The following is a 21323-nucleotide window of genomic DNA, read 5'->3' as shown; positions in this document are numbered from 1 at the left end:
TGTTTTTGCTGTAGTCCAATTTGTCCTTTTAACATTTGCTTTGTTGTCCGTGGTGTCTTTGAAGCTTTAAACATGCTGCAGAATGTTTTCATCGCTCTCCTTAGTTTAAATTGAGTTAATTGGGGTCTTTGCCATTTGTTCTCATTTTGTGTTGTACAAGAATGATCGAAGAGAGGTACAGACGCAGGCACACCCTTTTATTGTTTGTAGGAGACACAAAGCCAGTGGGACTTCTCTTATTAAATTAACATCTACTGATTTCAAAATGTTTCAATGATACAAACAGTAGCAGAGGCCACCGGAAATCCTAATCTCCTGTCAATCCCTTTTATTTTTTTCCCCATTCCTCATACAATCCAGTTAACTTGAAGGTGATGGAGGAAAAGAAACATGCTATATGTCAAAATGACAGAGCCTATTACATGACTTGAGGAATGAGTAGCAGGGGACTGTTTGGGGTGAACACTCCTTTGTACTTTTAGCTGAAACTCCTTTCTGGCATGTTTTATTAAAATCTCCCTATAATCCTATGTGGCTGATATCCATGTCTGAGTGATCTCTTTGGGTCACCACCACCACCATGATTTTATGATCATGAGAAAAGAAAAACAACATTTTTGTGGTTCTGTAACATTCAAAACCTGTACAATCCAGAAGCTGTAATCCAAGCTGGTAGCCCAGAGTCAAACTTTGCTGTGAGCATAGAGTTTCCAAGATCAACTTTTGTAATAAAGGAACACATTTCATTCTTCAAAATTAATGTTGTGTAGGCTGCTCTGAATTTCAGTGTACAGATTGTTTATTGGGTATAATAACTACTTTTATAACATCATGTAGTCATCTAGTGAACTATATAATCTAATTTAATGTGTAAAATAGGGACAAATAAAGACTCAACATTAATGAGTCATTGAAATCAGCAAAGAGAGGCTTGTTAATGCATAAGTATTATTAACAACAATTACATTAAAAAAATCTTAAAGTTCGCCCCTTAAAATTTCTAATTGAAAGTCACTGGGAGCCATTAGACCCATGAATAAATGCAAAATAAATGGAAAACAGATTTTTAAGGAACCCAGATCAGGTGGTAGGAAAGAAAATAAATGTCAGCTGCTTAAGAAATCTACATTGAATAAGAAACAACAAACATGTTTTCAAGAGGGATATTAAGGACTTATCCCAAACACATTTTCCTCACAGCTGTGATTCACAGAAGCAGCAGCCACGTTGTTTTACATTCTTCAAAAATAGTATGAAAATATTGTGTATTATTAACAAAAATATGTTTTAATTGAATATAACGAAAAATTACTTCCTAAAAGTTAGGGTCAATTACCTCCCCCAAATACATGTTATTTGTTATATATTATTAACATTAATATTGACCTTTATGTTTGAATTTTGCAGAAGAGGAAAAGTCAGTTCATTTAGATGTTAATAATAATTTGTAGAAGACAACTTGGATGGTGTGTGTTTGTGTATGTGTGTGTGTGTGAATGTGTGTGTACATTCTATACAGTTACAAATTGGAAAATGAAATAATCAAATATTCACAGTCTACCACTTACTTTTCTAGTTCCAAGGAAACAAAACATGTTGTTGAAAGGTCTACTAAACATTTTTAAAACACGATACTTACTTCAAGCTGTACTACATTACTTTTCTCCTTCTTTAACCTTTTTATCTGTTTTACAGAATAACTTTCCTTTAGACATAAGCTGTTCTTGATTACAAATAATAATAACAGGAGATTATGTTATTTGAAACAACATTAATTATCACTGAATGGCAAATAAAACCGAATATAACAACATATTCCTAAATGAATGGATAAGTAATTATCTTTAAACTTTACATTAATTCATTATAAAATATTTCAGAAATTTTATATTTTTATTATTTCTGAATTCATTACATTAAGTCCTCTATGCCAATATTCTCAATGTCTCCAAGCCGTTGTCTTATGTTTAAGACTTTGATGTTAAGGGAAATTAGCACATATGACTTATAAAAGACATTTACAATTTTTCAATCACTCATTGAAAGATAAAATTAGACTAAATGCTCTCACTATCAAAATGTTTTATATGAATTTCCTTACCCAAGACCAAGCAGTGAGAAGGTGGGGAAATCTAGGTGGGGAAATCTAGTCACAAAAATTGGATGACTTCCTTATTGAATCACTGTTTGCAAAGTTTGCTTTGTGCTGTATGGAAGCCCTTGTGTCTGCTTTTGGTGTGAGTTTAGATAACCTCACAGGGATTACTTTATTCATAAATTCTATTTCCCATTGAAAATTACAGCATACCCTTGCACTTTTTTTTTTAACAAACTGGATTATCCAGTGACTTGATAAAAGAGGCCGCAAACTGCAATCATAAAGGATTGCTTTATGCAGAAAATGATGTGGTAATAAAAGAAGCATGCAGAACCATGCTTTAAAAAGAGAATAGGTCTTGGAAGACAAAGTCCATTTCAGGAAGCCTGTTAATACACTTGATAATCTTGTGCTAGAGTTTTATTGTGTGTAATATGAAATACAACATTGGAAGCACAGAATATCATTGTTGCACATAGTTTTATTTAATGACAGCATTTACAGTGGGATTTGTGATTCAGAATATAAAAAATAACTCCTTTGATTTCTGTTGCCACGTTATAAGCTAAATAACTTTTTCTCACTTTTACATTTCATTATGCATACTGGAAAATTTTTTTATAAGTATATGATGCCATATCCAACCATGTAAATGTGAATGTTTGCTTATATGGATCCCAAAGAACATGTCAACTCATGTTATAATTAAACATAATTACAGTTACTCATTGTTGCACCATTATTTGAAAATTTTATTCAACCTTGGTCTCCTGTGAGCACAGAGCTAATGAATGCTGACACTTTGTCTACGAACTTTGTATCCCTATAAATTCCATAACTGGAAGGCAGCTTTTTCTCTCTATATCTGTGTATTATTTCAGACTTTGGGAGTTTAGAATATTATATGGTCAAGAACAGAGCTGGAGACCTAAAAATATGCTTGAACCTTTTATGCAGTTCACATAATTGTTCGTGTTCTCTGCATTCCTTGTGCTTTTACATAGACAGCAAAGCATACCTCACCTATTTTTTTATCTAAAATTGCCTAGGAAAATTGGGAGCTTGGTTCAAGTGAGATATCTGTATCCCTTCCATTTGAACTGTGGTTCAGAGCAGTACTGAGTCCTCTCTCATTGCAAACTGAATTGAGATGAGTACTCAGTCTTCTCCCTTTGCTGACATAGGAAGCATTGTGACTTTCCATAAAAATAGCCAGGTACCTTAACTTGTCATAGAAAATCTACATACTTATGCTGGATTCCTGCTAATAATCTCTCTGTTTCTCTCTTAATTAAAAAGTCAGAGATAGAAATATGTGTTTTGCGTTTTCACACATTCTATAACAAAATCTATGCTATCTTGGAACATTTTAGAAAGTCAAATTCTTTTGTTCTACGAGGACCTACTAAATTAAAAAGGGTTTAGAAAGCAGCAATTTGTATTTTACCAAGTGAACAAGTAATGCCGAATTCGAGCACTACTCTCATAGCAAACGCAAATGCAGAATTACCTCACATCACACAGTCCAGTGCACAATTGGTGGAGAACACATGGTGTCCCAACTCCCCACTTAAAACCAGTTTTCCAAGATTTGAGGATATTGGGCTCCTCTTGCATTGTACCTAACTGTTTGAATAATACAGAAAACAAAATTTCTCTAGAAGTTTACTTAAATTGAGGAAATTTGTGCCAACACAGAAAGACTGATTTGATGATACAAAAATGAGAATTAACAAATGAATAAACATATCTTTAAATATGGCTCTGCATGGAGGTTCACTTGTAGATAGTGGCGCTCAGAATCTTCTTAGTTTTCATTTCTGTGAATCATCTACAAATGGCAAATATGAATATCTAAAGCACCGAGCAGAATCTTTGTGAGTGGCTTCAGTGCTTCTGTTAGTAAAGAAAAAGTTCTTTGGAAGGACAACATCAACACTGAAGGACACTGGTGTATTCAAATGGTTTTCTCCCTTCTTTTCATTTTGATATCAGCTAAGAACACCGATAAAACCATATGCAGGTTTCTTGGCACTTGAAATTATTATAGGCATCAATATTCTAGTTTTTATAGCCTATAAATGTACACATGCAGAATGAAGAATGAGCAACATCATAATGGTTTTACTACTTGCAGTCAAGATTTGCTGTATTCTCTCTGCTCACAGACTAACTGGTTCGATAATTTGCATCTAGTAACTAACATGAATTTTTATTTGATACATTAAAAAGCTTACCATGGTACTTTCTTTTCCTACCATGCTTAAAATATATCAGTAATCTTTGTCATTTTGATACAAAGGTAAAAACAAAAACCTGTACCATCTTTTCTCTGAAAGGCAGTTTCTCAGAGTGTGAAATTTCAAAGGAGCTGGTGCAGGGATCATTCTCTGGCTCTAGACAGTGATGATCAGTGCTCTGTATATTAAAATGTCCTTCTAAAGAAAGAGGTCGTTGAAAGAAGGCAACTTGTCAAAAGTGGCCTTTGCTTAGCAGATTTTGATTTCACCAAATATGAGGTGACTACCCCCACCATCTCTAGGGGGATTCTCTATCTAGTCCACTGAAATTGTAATCACCTGGGGGCTTGCACTGCCAGGAATAATCCAGGTAAAACTCATTTGTGATGCAGCCAAGTATGTGCCGTCAAGCACTCATGATGGGAGTCCTGCTCTGTAAATTGATAGCCACAGCCAGAAGGATTATATAAATACTCAAGGGAATGAAATGCCAGGCAGTGGATGTAACTCTAACCAGGCTGCAAAGCAAGAGACACTATGTGCTTGGGCCACATAGACCAATGAAGGGATGTGTCTAAAAATGGAAGCACAGTTCCTTTTTATAGCTCTATTCCTCATGAGTATTTACAGTCATTTTAAATAAACTTCACATTGACAAAGATACTGTCATGGAGTCTATATTATACTATATCTTGGTGCCCCACAGTTCTCTTCATGCACATTTTAGATGTCTGAAATCATAACTAACCATTCCGTGTGCTCTGCCTTCATAAGAAACATCTTTTTTTTTTCTGTTTTCTTTGACTTTTTTTTCCTTTTCCAATTTTTACTAGGTATTTTCTTCATTTACATTTCAAATGCTATCCCAAAAATCCCCTATACCCTCCCCATCCCTGCTCCCCTACCCACCCAATCCCACTTCTTGGCCCTGGTGTTCCCCTGTACTGGAGCATATAAACTTTGCAAGACCAAGGAGCCTCTCTTCCCAATGATGGCCAACTATGCCATCTTCTGCTACATATACAGCTAGAGACACGAGCTCTGGGGGTACTGGTTGGTTCGTATTGTTGTTTCCCCTATAGGGTTGCAGACCCCTTAAGCTCCTTGGGTACTTTCTCTAACTCCTCAATTGGGGGCCCTGTGTTCCATCCAATAGCTGACTCTGAGCATCCATTTCTGTGTTTGCCAGGCACTGGCATAGCCTCACAAGAGACAGCTATATCAGGGTCCTTCCAGCAAAATCTTGCTGGCATAATCAATAGTGTCTTCATTTGGTGGCTGATTATGGGATGGATCCCCGGGCAGTCTCTGGATGGTCCATCCTTTCATCTCAGCTCCAAACTTTGCCTCTGTAACTCCTTCCATGGGTGTTTTGTTCCCAATTCTAAGAAAGGGCAAAGTGTCCACACTTTGGTCTTCATTCTTCTTGAATTTCATGTGTTTTGCAAATTGTACCTTGGGTATTCTAAGTTTCTGGGCTAATATCCACTTATCAGTGAGTACATATCAAGTGACTTCTTTTGTGATTGAGCTACCTCATTCAGGATGATACCCTCCAGATCCATCCATTTGCCTAGGAATTTCATAAATTCATTGTTTTTAATAGCTGAGTAGTACTCCATTGTGTAAATGTACCACATTTTCTCCACATAAAACCAGAGACACTGAAACTTGTAGAAGAGAAAGTGGGGAAGAGCCTTGAAGATATGGGCACAGGGGAAAATCTCCTGAATAGAACGGCAATGGCTTGTGCTGCAAGAGCAAGAATTGACAAATAGGACCTCATAAAATTGCAAAGCTTCTGTAAGGCAAAAGACACTGTCAATAAGACAAAAAGTCCACCAACAGACTGAGAAAGGATCTTTACCAATCCTAAATCAGATAAGGGCCTAATATCCAATATATATAAAGTACTCAAGAAGGTGGACTCCAGAAAATCAAATAACCCCATTAAAAATGGGGCACAGAGCTAAGCAAAGAATTCTCAACTGAGGATTATCAAATGGCTGAGAAGCACCTGAAAAAATGTTCAACATCCTTAATCATCAGGGAAATGCAAATCAAAACAACCCTGAGATTCCACCTCACACCAGTCAGAATGGCTAAGACCAAAAATTCATGTGACAACAGATGCTGGCTAGGATGTGGAGAAAGAGGAACTCTCCTCCATTGCTGGTGGGATTGCAAGCTGGTACAACCACTCTGGAAATCAGTCTAGCGGTTCCTCAGAAAATTGGACATAGTACTACTGGAAGATCAGAAATACCTCTCCTGGGCATATACCCAGAAGAAGTTCCAACTGGTAATAAGAACACATGCTCCACTATGTTCATAGTAGCCTTATTTATAATAGCCAGAAGCTGGAAAGAACCCAGATGCCCCTCAACAAAGGAATGGATAAAGAAACATCTTTAAAATGAGTTGTAAACTCAGTACATAAAAGGCAGTGCTTCCTTAGAACTGTGATGCATGGGACTCATGTGTTTAGGATTTCTTTACTGTCGAGTTTACATACCTTCTGTTAGCTTCTGGGGCTCAGTTACCTAACAGCTAAGTTGAAGTAATAGTTCATAGTCACTCAAATGTGGACAATGTCCATAGTTCAGCATCATTCAATTCCGTCAGAGCTTGAAGGCGTCATATTGACTGAATTGACTAAAACACAGATGAAAGGGGTTCTGAAAGATTTCCTGGACTAAAGTCATATCAAAACTGAGATAGGAAGTAGTAACTAACAAGGTAAAGAAAAGTGGACAAAAACCAAACCAAACCAAACAACCAAACCAAAAACCATCGGAATGATTAGGGATCACTGTGGGGCGAGGGATCTCATTCCTACAATCCCTGGGAGAACAGAGGAATCGAGAGAGGAAGAGAAGGATGGAGGGAAGAAATGGGCACGGGATCTCATTCCTACAATCCCTGGGAGAACAGAGGAATCGAGAGAGGAAGAGAAGGGTGAAGGGAAGAAATGAGAAGAAGCATGGGAAGTTTTACACACAGGAAGACACCATAGTCTAATTCTTGTACTCAAGACAGAGACTTATATTTCTTGAAGTGACCCGAAGCTCAGCATTTATAGAGGAAGAGGGAGAGAAATGAATCTGAGGTGAGCCTGGACTCCCACCAAGCAGACTGAACATAGCCTACCAAGAAACTTACTGTCAATCTTCCAACGAGCAGTCTGAGCCATTGAACCGTCAAGGGATCTGCACTTCACAGAGTTCCTTCCATTTTGTGAAGAAAGACTGAATGAGGGAAGATGAGGAGCATGTTCACTGACCTGTCACTGCATCTTCTTGTCCCTATAAATATCTTCCATGTTAAGTGTTAAAGAAGTATCTGAGGAAACTATGGCTTTAAATAACTTCTTTAGCCTAGTATGAAAAAGCAATACAAGGCTAGGAAATTTCTGAATATCTTTAGTATTCTTTTAGACTAAATGCAAATTAAAAAAAAAAAAGAACTTTGGTTATATAATTGTATCCCATCAGTATCCATTCAGAAGGAGTGGAGAAGGGAGTGTTTGAAAAGATATTGTTTTATTTAACTGTGGACTTTAGCATCAAACGACCATGACCCCAGTCAATTTGAAGACACTTTGAGTGCTAGATTACTTCATGGTATGCTAAAGCAAGGTTTTCGCTTAAGCAACCAACCCTGTTATCAGGTAGTAGGACTTTGAGTCAATCAGCTTCCCAGTCATTTTCTATCTCACAGTACCACACTGGCATGATGCCCAATCACAGAAGGGTTCAACCCCAGATTCACTGCCCACAGTACCAGCAAGTGAAAACCACCTGCTACCTAATTCTTTTGTTCATGAAAAGCTGAAAAGTGCTTAACTTCGATTATTTTTAACAATACAAGCAAGAAGGAGGTAAACAATATACAGGGGTGGAGATACAGATTCGGTCAGCTGTCTGCAGCATATTAAATATGGGAACTGATTGAATTGGAAGCATTTAGACATGTATTAGTTACTTACTCATTGCTGTGGGGGGAAATGGCAAAAAATACCTTAGGACAAGTTGGTTTTTTGTTTGTTTGTTTGGTTGGTTGGTTTTTTTTGGCTTGTAGTTCAAGGGTACAGTTCATCGTGGAGGAAACATGATGTCAGAAAAAGATTGATGCAGCTGCTCACACTATATCCACAGTCAGGATACAGACTGAGGAATGCTGCTACTCACTCTTTGTCCTTTATATTCAGCTTTAGGACCCCAGCCCATGGGATGCTGTGATCAACATTCAGAGTGGATCGTCCTACATCAATTACCCTAATCTAGGAAATCCCACAGAGCCAGGACCAAAGGTTTGTTCCCTTGTGATGCTAAAACCGTTTTGCATTGACAATCATTTAAGACATTTTGTTTTTCAGATGAAAAAGTGTACATCAGTGTTTAATTTGGGATTTCTAAAAATATAACTGAAGTCTACTTACTGTATATTACTATATGTAAATTAGTACCTACTAAGCATTTTGAGCGTGTGATGTCACTGTGGAAACAAATATTGAGCAGATAAAAAAAACAGGAGCCTCATCATGAAGGACTGAGTATAACTGAAAGCACAAAGCAATAAAGTAGTCCCAACCGTCACTTTTCCAGCCCCACATTTTCTGCTGTGGGGCAGTTCATACAAGAACACTAGCGTTTGACTTGTATCAAGATACTATTCACTTGATACAGAGATTTGAACTACTAATTTCAGTGATGTTTCAACATACACAAGCAGTACACATAAAATATCACACAAAGAGAAAAAGGACAAATGAATCTTTTCCATTAGATCTGATATCCATTTAAACTACTCTATTATAATCTTACCACAACTACTCCCAGATTCTCCCTTCCTCCCCTATCTTCTCTCTCTCTCTCTCTCTCTCTCTCTCTCTCTCTCTCAATATAAAATCAAACATCAAACAGAAAACTACAGACTCCCACTCTTCTCAACTTGGTAGTACTAGAAATCCTATCTGGATCATCAACTCATCAACTAGGGAAATCAATGAAGAGTTTCTGACAGAAAAGGAAGAAGTCAGATCATTATTCTCATTTGTAAGTAATGTGATTTTGTAAATTTCAAAACCTAAAGACCTCAAACACTCCCCCCCATACACACACACACACACACACACACACACACACACACACACACACACACACTCCTTTTGTCTTACAGGTTCTTTGGGTGTATATTATGGTTTTCAGTTTAGAGTTTTATAAGATTCCTGAGTGTAAGTGCAAGTAAATGGGTATCTGGATCTGCATATGATTCATGTACCTTTTCCTGGGCTCTTTTCCTCCTCCTCCTCCTCCTCCTCCTCCTCCTCCTCCTCCTCCTCCTCCTCCTCCTCCTCCTCCTCCTCCTCCTCCTTCTTCTTCTTCTTCTTCTTCTTCTTCTTCTTCTTCTTCTTCTTCTTTTTGTTTTTTGTCCTATTTTGATATTAGTTTTAGTTTATCCCAACCTACTATATTTTATTATTATCCCTTAGAAGCCTATTCTTTTCTAATTTGAGACAGAAGGAAGTGGATCCAGATAGGGCTTGAGGTGAACAGCAACTGAGAGGAGGAAATGGAAGGGAAGCTATAATCATATACATAATATGAGAAAAAAAGAAATTTTTAGTAGAAGGAAAAATTTAAAAGTTCAAAGAAAGAATATATACTAAAAATGTTTTCCAAGAAATTGTAGAAATAACCAAATAACAGACCCCACTCCCAAATTGTTGCTGTATTTTGATCTCCTTAATGGTTTGCATTATCTGCATGCAATTGAATCTCAGTTCCAGAATCCAGTGACAGATGCAATAATTTCAATCATAAGTAATTAATTATGTAGATGTGCTATGTTGTGTTATCCATAAGGTCAAATTTTATTTTTTCACATTTAAAAGAAAAATAAACATAAAATCAGTAGCCACTTTATATTTTAATTAACTTTCAGAAAATAAAATTATTAAAGGAACCATAGTCACAAGAACTACAAATCATCAAACACCTAGGGAAACCATTTGCATTCTGGTCCCTTATTATGGCCATCACCCTCTATAGAAGGTACCCTGACTGGTAATGGCTCGTGTGGTTATCAGTTTCAGTAATAATGTGAACTTTCCACAGTGTGTGTATCCATTTATCAGAAGTACAGTTGTATTCCCTGATCAGTAAACTCAACTCACCCTTACTTTTACAAAAGCTCTAAGAGTAATTCTTAATCATCGGCTATTCTTGCATAATTTTTTGTGCACTATTATCTGATTGGTTAGTAATTCCAATGAAATATTAACAGAGGTTTTCTGTGCAGACTCTTTTAATCTGCAGAAGAAAACTATGTCAAGGACGACTATTCTAAATCAGACATGTCTATTTCTTTCAAAGAACGTAAAAGAAAAACAAACAAAACCCAGCCTGAGTTCATTAGCAATAGTACAGTACCTGAGAACACACAGAAGCCTGGGAAAGTCACCTGTGAATGCTGATGCTCTACAGCATCACCCTGGTAGAGAAACTACAAAAGAAGCTTTTGATTCTGAAGCTCAGCCTGATCCTAGATGATCACAACATTGAAGTATAATCCTCTACATCAAATATTTTAACTGTGAGATTTGTAGACTCAACAAATTGCTACTCACCTGTTGCCATGACTGAAGACTTAAAAACATTCCAAAACACGTTCCTGACTGCAGAGCCCTGAAATTCCTTCCTAGAAGTTAATTCCTTTCAGTGGATTCTATAATTTCTCTTCTAAATTATACTCTGTCATGTCAAACATCATGACAATTTTCAAAAGCTATTACTTCCAGAAACTTTATTTCTAACAAATACTTACTGAGCTAATGTATGAGGTGTTATAATTGTATGACAAATTTAATACAGTACATATTTATAATGACATAGAAACACATATAATTTTACCACAAAGTATATTTGAAGAAAAGTTCATAAAATAATATTAACCTATAGTACGTGCAGTGCTTACCTGGATATTATATGCTACTGTATGTTAGTTTTCAAAGTGATGATTTTAACCTATAAGGCTTGACCCTTTGATAGAAAATTTTTCTCTGGTAATCACTTGAATTGTTTATTTGATTTTGAAATTAAAAATAAAGAATCAAGTATATTATATTTTATGAAATGGTAAATCTGAAAAATATGAGGCTTTAACCTGTAAGCAACAGAATTTTGTCAACAAGTTTTAGAGAAGTAATAGAGAGATTCTTCGACAATTTAAAATTACTCGCCTATAACATGACAACAGTTTGTAGGAGGACATGCTCTGATCAGCCACCAGCTCAGGAGCCCAAATCCTCACTGAACAGCACTACAGGGTCTTCTCCTTTTATTATTGCCTAGTATGATCAGTAGGCAACTGGAGTGTCAGAGTTTCTAAAGGGTGTGGTCTCCACTTCAGCAAAGGTTTGGACTATTGGACAAGAAAGTACAAGAAGCCTGTGAAATTAGCAATGCTGGGAGCCTAGAGTTTAATAACTTCAAGATCAAAAGCCAAATTGCCTGTTTAAGTATATGTGGTGAATTATCCAATTATTCCATACTCTCAGTCAGTAGCCTGATGCTTGACCCTGCCTGAAAATCTTTGCACAGTGTTAAGGTTGTCCTAACCATTGGGGCTTTAGGGAAATAGACTATTATTCCTAGTCGGGATGAATTTTTTTCCTGGGAGAAATACATCAGGTGTTTTGTCTAATCATTTTCGCTTTATTCTTCCTATGTAAAATTCTCTGTCGAATCTAACCTGTACAAATGGGAAGAATTAGTGCCAGAGAGGGAAAAGTGGTCTTCCATATTCCTAGTAGAAAGGGGACTTGGAGAGACAAATCTACAGTTCCTCGAATCAAAGTGGATTTCTCTGGGGAGACTCTGATGCTAGTGATGCATTTTTCAAGGCTCTGGATTTGTCCAGAATTGGCATCTCCTTTCCCCTTTATTTTGCTCCTTTCTATGTCTTTCCAAAAACATTTTAGGCTAATTATTTTTTTTTAAAGTCATTCACTATGACAAGCTAAAAGCAAATGGCACTCCTCATTATTCATAAACACATACCCCTTTATATACTAAGCTAGCAGCCAGTAATACTGGCAACAGCTGAAAGGGACTTACAAAATACTAAGGGACGTAAGATAATGATCTGAACAGTACAGTACAAGAGTAGGTTTTTCAAAGCTCACTTTCTCTCCAAACCTAGCCCTCACAATAACACACTCTGTGTGTAGCAGGCTCCGGTAGAAGATCAAAGAACCAACACTTGAACCTGTATCAAAAAAGAAAAAAAAATCTAGTAATTTAAAGAGCTAAACAACATAGATTAGATTCTTCTTTCAGATTGACTCAGGATATGAAGCTGATGGTAAGCAGATAGGTATCTTTCTAGTAAGTGGAGAGAAAAAGAAGAGAAAACCAGTCACGTGCAGCTAAAAAAGCGAACCCCTGCCAAAACGCTCTGTGTCTATTGGATACCTGCAGACCATTTCAGCTCTCTCACAGCAGCATTGCCAGGCTGATGATCAGCTGTTCACCCTTTCTGAGAATTATACATCTTCGTAGAAAATTTACACTACTAAATAAGAAAGGAAAACTTTCTGAAAATTGTATCCAAACCCTGATACCTTCACCGGTTTAGGCAAACTGGGTATAATGAGAAGCCATTTTTATTGACTTATGTATTTAAGTTAGCAGCCAATAATGCTGGTGCCAAGGCTGATCTCAAAGACACTTCTCAACCTTAACATTTTATAAAACAAAGCCGTTAGGAAGGATAAATCCAGACATTTGAAGATATATGTATGTGTGTATATATGTTAACACATCTGAACTGTCATTTCTGATACAATTGTATGGAAAATTAAATGTTTCAACCATCTGAGTGACCAATAAGAATCAGAAATGGCTCAGCTGCCAATAGCAAATGCTATCATTACTTGCACTGTGAGTCAATACTTTGGGTTCAGATAAAGAATATAAACTGATAGTCTTATCTACTGTTACCCATAAAACTAAGGTCTACAGTTTTATCTTTATTATTACATACATACAAATCATTACTGTTTGGTGTTTTCCCTGGTATTCTGCCAGGTTCTGCATTGTCTTCTGACAAACAACTAGAGCATGGATGGAAATGGAAATAAACACAGTTTATTAAGAAAGGGAACCCACTTGCGAGCATCAGAATGAAACAGTGAGCTGAGGAAAAACTATGCATTCAAGAGAAGTAAGCCAGAGGCCTTGTTATGCAGCTTCTCTCTTCCATGTTGTATAGTGTGTGATTTGTGATTCTACTGAATATTTCTCTATTACTACTTTAATGCGAAAAAAAGAAACAAAATGAATTATCTCAAAGGTGCTTTTCAACCTTAAATCTTTATAAAAACAAAGCTGTATTATTTCTCAAAGGAGTGTACGGAGCTCTGAATGTTTCTACCCTCTGGGTGGCTCATGTAGCATGTTAAATAAAAGCCACAGGCTGGAGAAATGGCTCAGCTTTCACACCCACTTCTTTGTCCTACAGAGTTCAGTTCCCAGCACCTACATAAGGTTAGCCACATATCCCTGTAACTTTTTCTCCAAACAACCCCACTTCCTTTTGGGAATACTCCACAGGCATCAGTACATACCTACACATACACACTGAGAGACAGATACACATTACATGTAAAAAGAAAATATGTTTTAAAAAGCATGACAAATTTGTATATGGTTTCATACATCTGTCAATTAATTCATCTTTTTTTTCCTGACACTATGTGAATTTGCTCTCCATTTAGAATTTGGCTTTTATTTCTTTCAAAGGGAGTTAGCATTACTTCTTGCCCAGTGAGTCAGCATTGTTTCTTGCCCAGTGAGTCAGCATTGTTTCTTGCCCAGTGAGTCAGCAATTTGGTTTCTGAGAGCAAATATAAACTGAGTGTCTTATCTATTGTTAAGTAACCAGGAAATTGAAATCTACAGTTTTATAATTTCTCATGATATTCTCTTAACCTTCCACCTCTTTAAAACTGAAAGGCCCTTATGTTTGGGCTTATATAACATGGGATACTCCCTGGGTATACACCTGAAGTCTTGTTTGTATTTGGTTTCTGTGGCAGTGCCCACAAGAGCATTTTTGTGGTAGGCGTTGCTGTTTACACCAACTTTAATTCAAGCTTAACTAATGCACATCAAAACCCAGTACACACAGAAGAATGACATATGTAGCCGCAGTGTCTCTCATGTGAATCTAGCTTCTGAGTTCTGTGCCTCCAATGTCCTGGTCTTCATGGAAATAATGATTGTTTTTGTGGCAGAAGAATAGAAGCTGGAGAATGCTCCATCACAATTAGAAAGCCAGTAGCAGGAGCTCACTGAAAGGTCTCTACCCAGGCTTCATGCCGAGAGCAAAGCTTGACTGTAAAAATCACACACTATACAACATGGAAGAGAGAAGCTGCATAACAAGGCCTCTGGCTTACTTCTCTTGAATGCATAGTTTTTCCTCAGCTCACTGTTTCATTCTGATGCTTGCAAGTGGAATCCATTTCTTAATAAACTGTGTTTATTTCCATTTCCATCCATGCTCTAATTGTTTGTCAGAAGATAACACAGAACCTGGCTTTTTTTGACAGGGACCACTTTCCACTGGGTGTCCCAGAGACTATCAGACTTTAGTAGGATTTGAGGAGGACAAATCGTGTCTTGTTCTTGGAAGAAGCCTCCTGGTGAAGTGGCTGTGAGTATATTTGATCGTAATAGCCCAAGTCTTATAATGACAGATGCCTCCATTCATTAAGAATCATTTGTGGATATTCACGATAAGGAAACATCACAACGCATATGAGAATGGCATAAGAGATGTATTATTTTGAGAACTTGTTATATCACAGATTTATTATTTCAAGAACTTCTATCCCAGTTTATCTAAAATATGAGTAATTGAGATTCAAAGTAAATCTTCACATTTATGTATATAGAAACACAGTCTTGGATGGGATTCAGGATATCCAAGTGCCAGAAGGTAAGACTGTTAAACATGACTCATTTCTTGGGTCTCTAATCTCTTGGATTCTTATGCAATCTTTCCCCTCCACTATTGAAAATGGTTCCAAACTGCAAACTGTCCTTGCATCACATATAAAAGAGTTGTGCCAGTATGTTTCTACCATTCTGTTCAGCTATATTACTAGATGAATTTCTTCAGGATGAATTATTCTTTAAGAAACTATACTCAATCAGAGAATGGGGATGTAATTTTAAAAAAAATCTTTTAATACAAAAATCTGGGGCTTGATATCACACTATGAATTAAGTCAATAACTGTATTTTGGGGGGCTTCAGTCAGGGGCAGTATAGTCTGGAGAAAAGAAAATAAAGATGACTAAGAAGTGATGGCTAGCCTTGATTAGTTCCAATATATGATAAGAAACAGGTATATTGTCACATTATAAATCAACATGAATGAGATGACAAACAAGATTTCCAGGTCTATATAAAAGAATAGCATAGCTGACAATGGGAAAAGACAGAATTTCAATGGTGTAATCTGAACTTCTGAGTCAAGCTACAAATATTATAAATGCTTGATTCCATAATTTCTCTACATTTTATGGTGTTTTCTTAAGATGTTTTGCAGGGAGGTTTGTGTTTGCTGCTAAAGATGTTGTGATAGAGCATAAAAATAAAATGTAAAAGATAAGGAATAAAAATTCAAAGAGGGCATGCTTAAAGGCCTTTGGAGGAGTCTTCAGGAGTGACAATGGAACTAAAGGGCAGTGGTGTCCATAGTAATGAAGGCTTAGGGCTGTTGGAACAAAATAAAGGGGGGGGGGGGGCTGGGGGCCCTGGGAAAAAGTGGGGAGGAAAAATATGCCACATTCAGCCAGAGTTCCTGTAATCTGGTAGATGGATGTGGGGAGACTGCCAGGTGCTTTTCCACTTGGCCCCAGGTGAGCATACCTGACCCACATGGCAGGAGATAGAGAAAGGGGCAGTCCCCGACCAGGGACCCCCTTCCTTTCCCCCAGAGCTATCTTGCTAAAGCCCCAGGGTTGCAGGAGAGAGGGGATAGGGGAAGAAGTTCCCAACATTGACCAGAGTGTGAAGCAGAACTTGAAGGAGCAGAGACTCTCTATGGTTTAAGAGCTTTATTATAGAAATGCAGGGGAAAGAGAGAAGGTAGAAAGAGAGAAAGAGAGGGGGGAGAGGACAGAGGCTAGAGAAAGAGAGAGGAGAAGACAAAGAGAAAGGGAAGAGGAGAGAGAAGTGAGAGGTAAGGGGACAAAGGAGTGAGAGTAAGAGAGCTTGGTGGGGGCTGAGCACCCCTTTTTATGGTCTTCACTGTTGCTAGGTAACTGGGGAGGAGTTTAGCCTGAAGGTCAGAAGCTTGGGCCTTTGCTTCTGTGACTACTGACCATGCTTCTCTTGTGGGGGCTATGGTGGGTGGTACCTTAGGCAGGGGCTAGAGTTCCAGGAGAATAAGGGAACACCTACCATGTCATGTAGGTGAATTATGACCATCGGGGTTCAGACATCAGCTCGACTGGATACCATCCTGCAATTCCCCATATAGTTAGTGCCTCATTAGATGTGTGAGTAAATGCACCCTTTTAGTTTCTGATATGGTGATGGATAGCCAGTGTGAAAGAGCAGTGCCCATGTATAGGCATCATGTCGAAATTTGATGTTCCTTTATCTAGTGTGAAACACTGTCTACTGAGGCTAGCCAAGCTTAGCAACACAGTAAAGTTAGGGGGATTCTCTATACTTAGCTGCCGTGCCCATCACTCTTGTGAATGAGATGAAATCTAATTCCTCCTCTTTAAGGATGATCTCTACCAATAACACTGAGAATGACAGTAATTCAATCTGCAGTTCACAGAGGTACAAGTGGCAGCAGCTTCGTAGACATAATGGGCCTCTGAGCCAGAGACTGCAACTAGAAAAGAACAACATTTCAAGTTAAATGTTCAGGCAGATTTTCCTCCTGGAATGACGTGTGAGGAACAGGGGAAGGCTCAAGATGGATAAGGTAGTATGCAAAATACGCTAAGTTCAATATTTAGCATGCATGTGCACACACACACACACACACACACACACAAATATAAAAATTATGCAAACTGAACTCACAAATATAAAGTTCCTGAACATTGAGGTGCTGAGTATGTAGACAAAGGTTAAGAAATAAAGAAATGAGAATAAAAGGAGACAAAAGCAATAGCTGGAACAATGACTTCTTTCATAAGCTGATGACTTATGCCAAGCAAGTTTATTAAGAAGTACTGCATCATATATACTATTATCAAGGTAGAAAATGGCCCAAGTCATTAGAGACTTAAATTAGACAATGTTGGCAAAGAAAATACAGGATACCTCAGACACAGCTGCCTGAGCTGCTTAAATCCAGGGGAACACTAGAAGCCATGACCTTGACTGCTACGAATCCCTGGCTCCAGCCTCAGACTGACCTTGCTAAGTCTATTCCTGGACAAGGACACAGAACTAAAGTTCCGTTTGTCCTTTTATCAAGGCCTCTGAGAAAGGCTAGGGTCAGTCTGGCTTCTGACTTTATATCTATACATTCAGACAGGGACTAAGTTAAATCAAATAAGGAGACAAGGTAATGCTTGCATTGAGTCTCTGACTATGAATGATGGACCAAAGGAGTTCTCTTATAGATATGCTGTCTGGATGACAATCAATTTCAGCTAAATCAGTCCTTAACTGTGAGTGATAAGCTTGGCAAGTTTTTAAAAGAGAACCTAGATGTATGGTTATACTGGTGTCGGGTGAAGCAATCAGTCAAATTATATACTTCACCTTCCCCATAAGATAAAACTTATACAGTTAGTTGAATTCACAAATATAAGGAAGTTCCCGTTTTTTGGAAGACACCTAAAGATGGACATAAACTCATGCTACTGTTTGTGAAGTAAGAACATAACTGGGAAGAGGGAAATGCTATATTTGGGTTTTTAAGTCAGTGTCCAGCTGAACTCCAAGGCAAGTGTGCTGAGAGCCATGCATGATCTCACTGCTGCTGTCAGGGAAGATGGTTGTGATGGGTTCTGATGGACAGGCTCTCCGTCTTGTGGGATTACAGATGCCTACCTAGCAGAAGGATACCACCTTTGCCAGCCTTACAGAGATATAAAGATGATATAAAGATTTCATGTCTAAATGTAGACATGAAAAACTCACACATTCAAGATGTGTGTTTGGGAAAAAAGTCATCAAAATTCTTCATGGCTTTCTACTTTTAAAACTGAATTGTAGGAATTATGTAGAGAGCCTTCCCTTTCACCCAGAATTAGAGGAAGGAAGGTAATATTTTGTAGTCACTGAGCCTTTTATGTGTTTATTTATTTGGATATGAGAAATTCCATCTAAATTAGGAGAAAGGCATATTACCACAGAAATAGTAACGTAAGGCAACAGCAACAATAACAACAAAGACTACGTAGAAATTTGAGCATCTAACAAGATAATAATGCTACCAAAATCATGTGTCTGGTGTCTCTACTTCACAAGGCAAATTTCCTGGGAAGTGACCTTAAACATTAACCAAAAAAAGTAGCAGGACTCTCTTCCTTCACAGGTTTCTCCCTAAGTTGAAAGATGGAAATCTGTGATTAGGGTACTTTGCTGTGGAAAATGTAAATGTAAGTTTTTTTTTTTTTTAATAATTCTTGTGCTAGACATTCTACTGGAGATTCTGGGTCTCTTCGGTGTGAGCTATTTCTTTGCCATCTTAAGACTGAACCATGACCCAAGGGTCTGGAAGCAATGGCCTATTAGCAATCCATATGTCTTACTTAGGGTTTCTGTTGCTGTGAATCGACATCTAAAAGGAATTTGAGGAGGAAAGGGTTTATTTGAGCTTATTTTCCCACACTACACAGTCCATCACTAAGGGGAGTCAAGACAGGAACTCAAACAGGAAAGGAACCTAGAAACAGAGACTGATGTGAAGGTCATTAAGGATCACTGGATTTTTCCCGTGGCTTGCTCAGTTTGCTTTCTTATACCATCCAGGACCATCTGTGAAGCAATGGTGCCACCCATATTTTATTGAGCCCTCCCACATCAATCAATGATCAACATAATGCTCTATAGACTTGCCTACAAGCCAATCCTGTAGATGCGTTTTCTCAATTAGAATTCCTTCTTCCCATATGTCCCTAGTGTGTGTCAAGTTAAAATAGAGTCAGTTAGTACAAGATACTTGATGCTGGGTTCTTTCTTTCAGTATTACTATTAACCATTTAGTAAATGTAAAATGTATGCCAAGAAACATATTCTTCTCTCTGGATCTCATTTGGCCAGGGGTTGAGTAAGACAGATCATTAGAGATCAGGGTACTATTAGAAAATACCCATAGATTATAGGAAATTCAAATGACTTAGAGAGATCTCAAATGCAGGGAAGCATTAAAAAGACAGACAGCAGCTGGGTGTGGTGGCGCAGGCCTTTAATCCCAGCACTCTGGAGGCAGAGGCAGGCAGATTTCTGAGTTCGAGGCCAGCCTGGTCTACAAAGTGAGTTCCAGGCCAGCCAGGACTACAGAGAGAAACCCTGTCTCAAAAACAAAACAAAACAAAACAAAACAAAACAAAACAAAACAAAACAAAACAAAACAAAACAAAACAAACAAAAATGACAGACAGCAATATTCTCAGAGATGACTCTGACCTCATCACATCTGATCAATTCCTTCGGTACATGAGGAAACTAGAAGTGGTTCCCAGTTAGATTTTTTTTTTTTTTTTTAGTGTTAGAGCAGAATCATGGTCATAATAACCACAACTCCCTCTTGGCATCTTTACAGCTGTATTTCTGTCATTCAGCACGATTCTTCAGAAGTCTGATCTGAACAAGTAACAATATTTTAACATTTGAGAACAATGATAGACGACCAGCACTAGAATCTTAGCTGCTGGACATTTCATTTGTGTGGATGCAGAATGTAGCACACACTTACTAAGGAAAAGAATTTCCTATGCCAGAAGCTAAAAGACATCAGAAGGTACCAAAATTTTCTGACCTTACTTCAATATTAAGCAACAATAATTTTATTTACTCTGGTCTTTGAATTTTGTGTTGGCCTTATGGAAGGAGACCTCAAAGACCCTCTTTCTATGTGCTGACCAAATTTTAAATAAATAAGTAATATAGATAAATGAATTTTAAATGTTCTTTTGGCTCTATTAAAGAAAACCCCAAAATCAAACATGTAAAAAAGTGATTCTATGAGATTCAGTTTTGTTTTGTTTTTTTTTTAAACAGACTCAAATGGTCATTAAAAGAAGATATTTTGAGGAAGTCCATTTCAATTGCCCTGCATTGGAGAATCATTGTTCTATGTGCACAGTTTTGAAGACCCAATATGACTATTTTAGGCATCAACTCTTCCTTAGAAATTGTTAGTTTGGAGAGATCAAATTACAGAGATTACTTCATATTTGAGAAAAGAAAACACAACAACCAAAAATGCTATTGCTAAATGCACTTGCCAGAGTCCTTTGAAGACTTTGAAAGGTGGAAACCAATTTCTTTTGAGAGGTTGTATTTTATTTGACTGTATGTGCTTTTAAAATGTATGACCCCTGCATTTGAGGAACTGGTCTTCATGGCAACATGAAGAAGAAACATGTGTGGATACACTGCTGCATTTGGGGGCTTTTATTTCCTAGTAAAACCCACTGCTCTTGGTTGAGAAGCAGCCTTTGAAATCTGGGCCCAAGCTGGGCGTGGTGGCACACGCCTTTAATCCCAGCACTCGGGAGGCAGAGGCAGGCGGATTTCTGAGTTCGAGGCCAGCCTGGTCTACAGAGTGAGTTCCAGGACAGCCAAGGCTACACAGAGAAACCCTGTCTTGAAAAACCAAAAAAAAAAAAAAAAAAAAAAAAAAAGAAATCTGGGCCCAGGAAGAAACACAGTGTGATCTCCCGAGAGGAACTGTTTTCTATGTTCACACACCATTTGTTTCAAAAACGC

The 21323-nt window shown here is 37.7% G+C and overlaps 1 long non-coding RNA gene across 2 annotated transcripts in view; it reads left to right on the top strand.

Annotated features, from left to right (window-relative positions):
- LOC110285883 (uncharacterized) overlaps window positions 1-15055 on the top strand; it is a 60819-nt gene extending 45764 nt beyond the window's left edge. For both annotated transcript variants that reach the window (XR_003835598.1, XR_015046203.1), the window contains exons 3-4: window positions 8549-8650; window positions 14957-15055. This is a non-coding gene — a long non-coding RNA (uncharacterized LOC110285883). The remainder of the gene's footprint in view (window positions 1-8548; window positions 8651-14956) is intronic.
- Window positions 15056-21323: the final 6268 nt, after the last annotated feature.

This window comes from Mus caroli, unplaced genomic scaffold, assembly GCF_978045245.1.
Source record: "Mus caroli unplaced genomic scaffold, Mus_caroli_1 scaffold_20, whole genome shotgun sequence".
NCBI classification, from domain to species: domain Eukaryota; kingdom Metazoa; phylum Chordata; class Mammalia; order Rodentia; family Muridae; genus Mus; species Mus caroli.
This window is presented reverse-complemented; position numbering and strand designations above follow the sequence as displayed.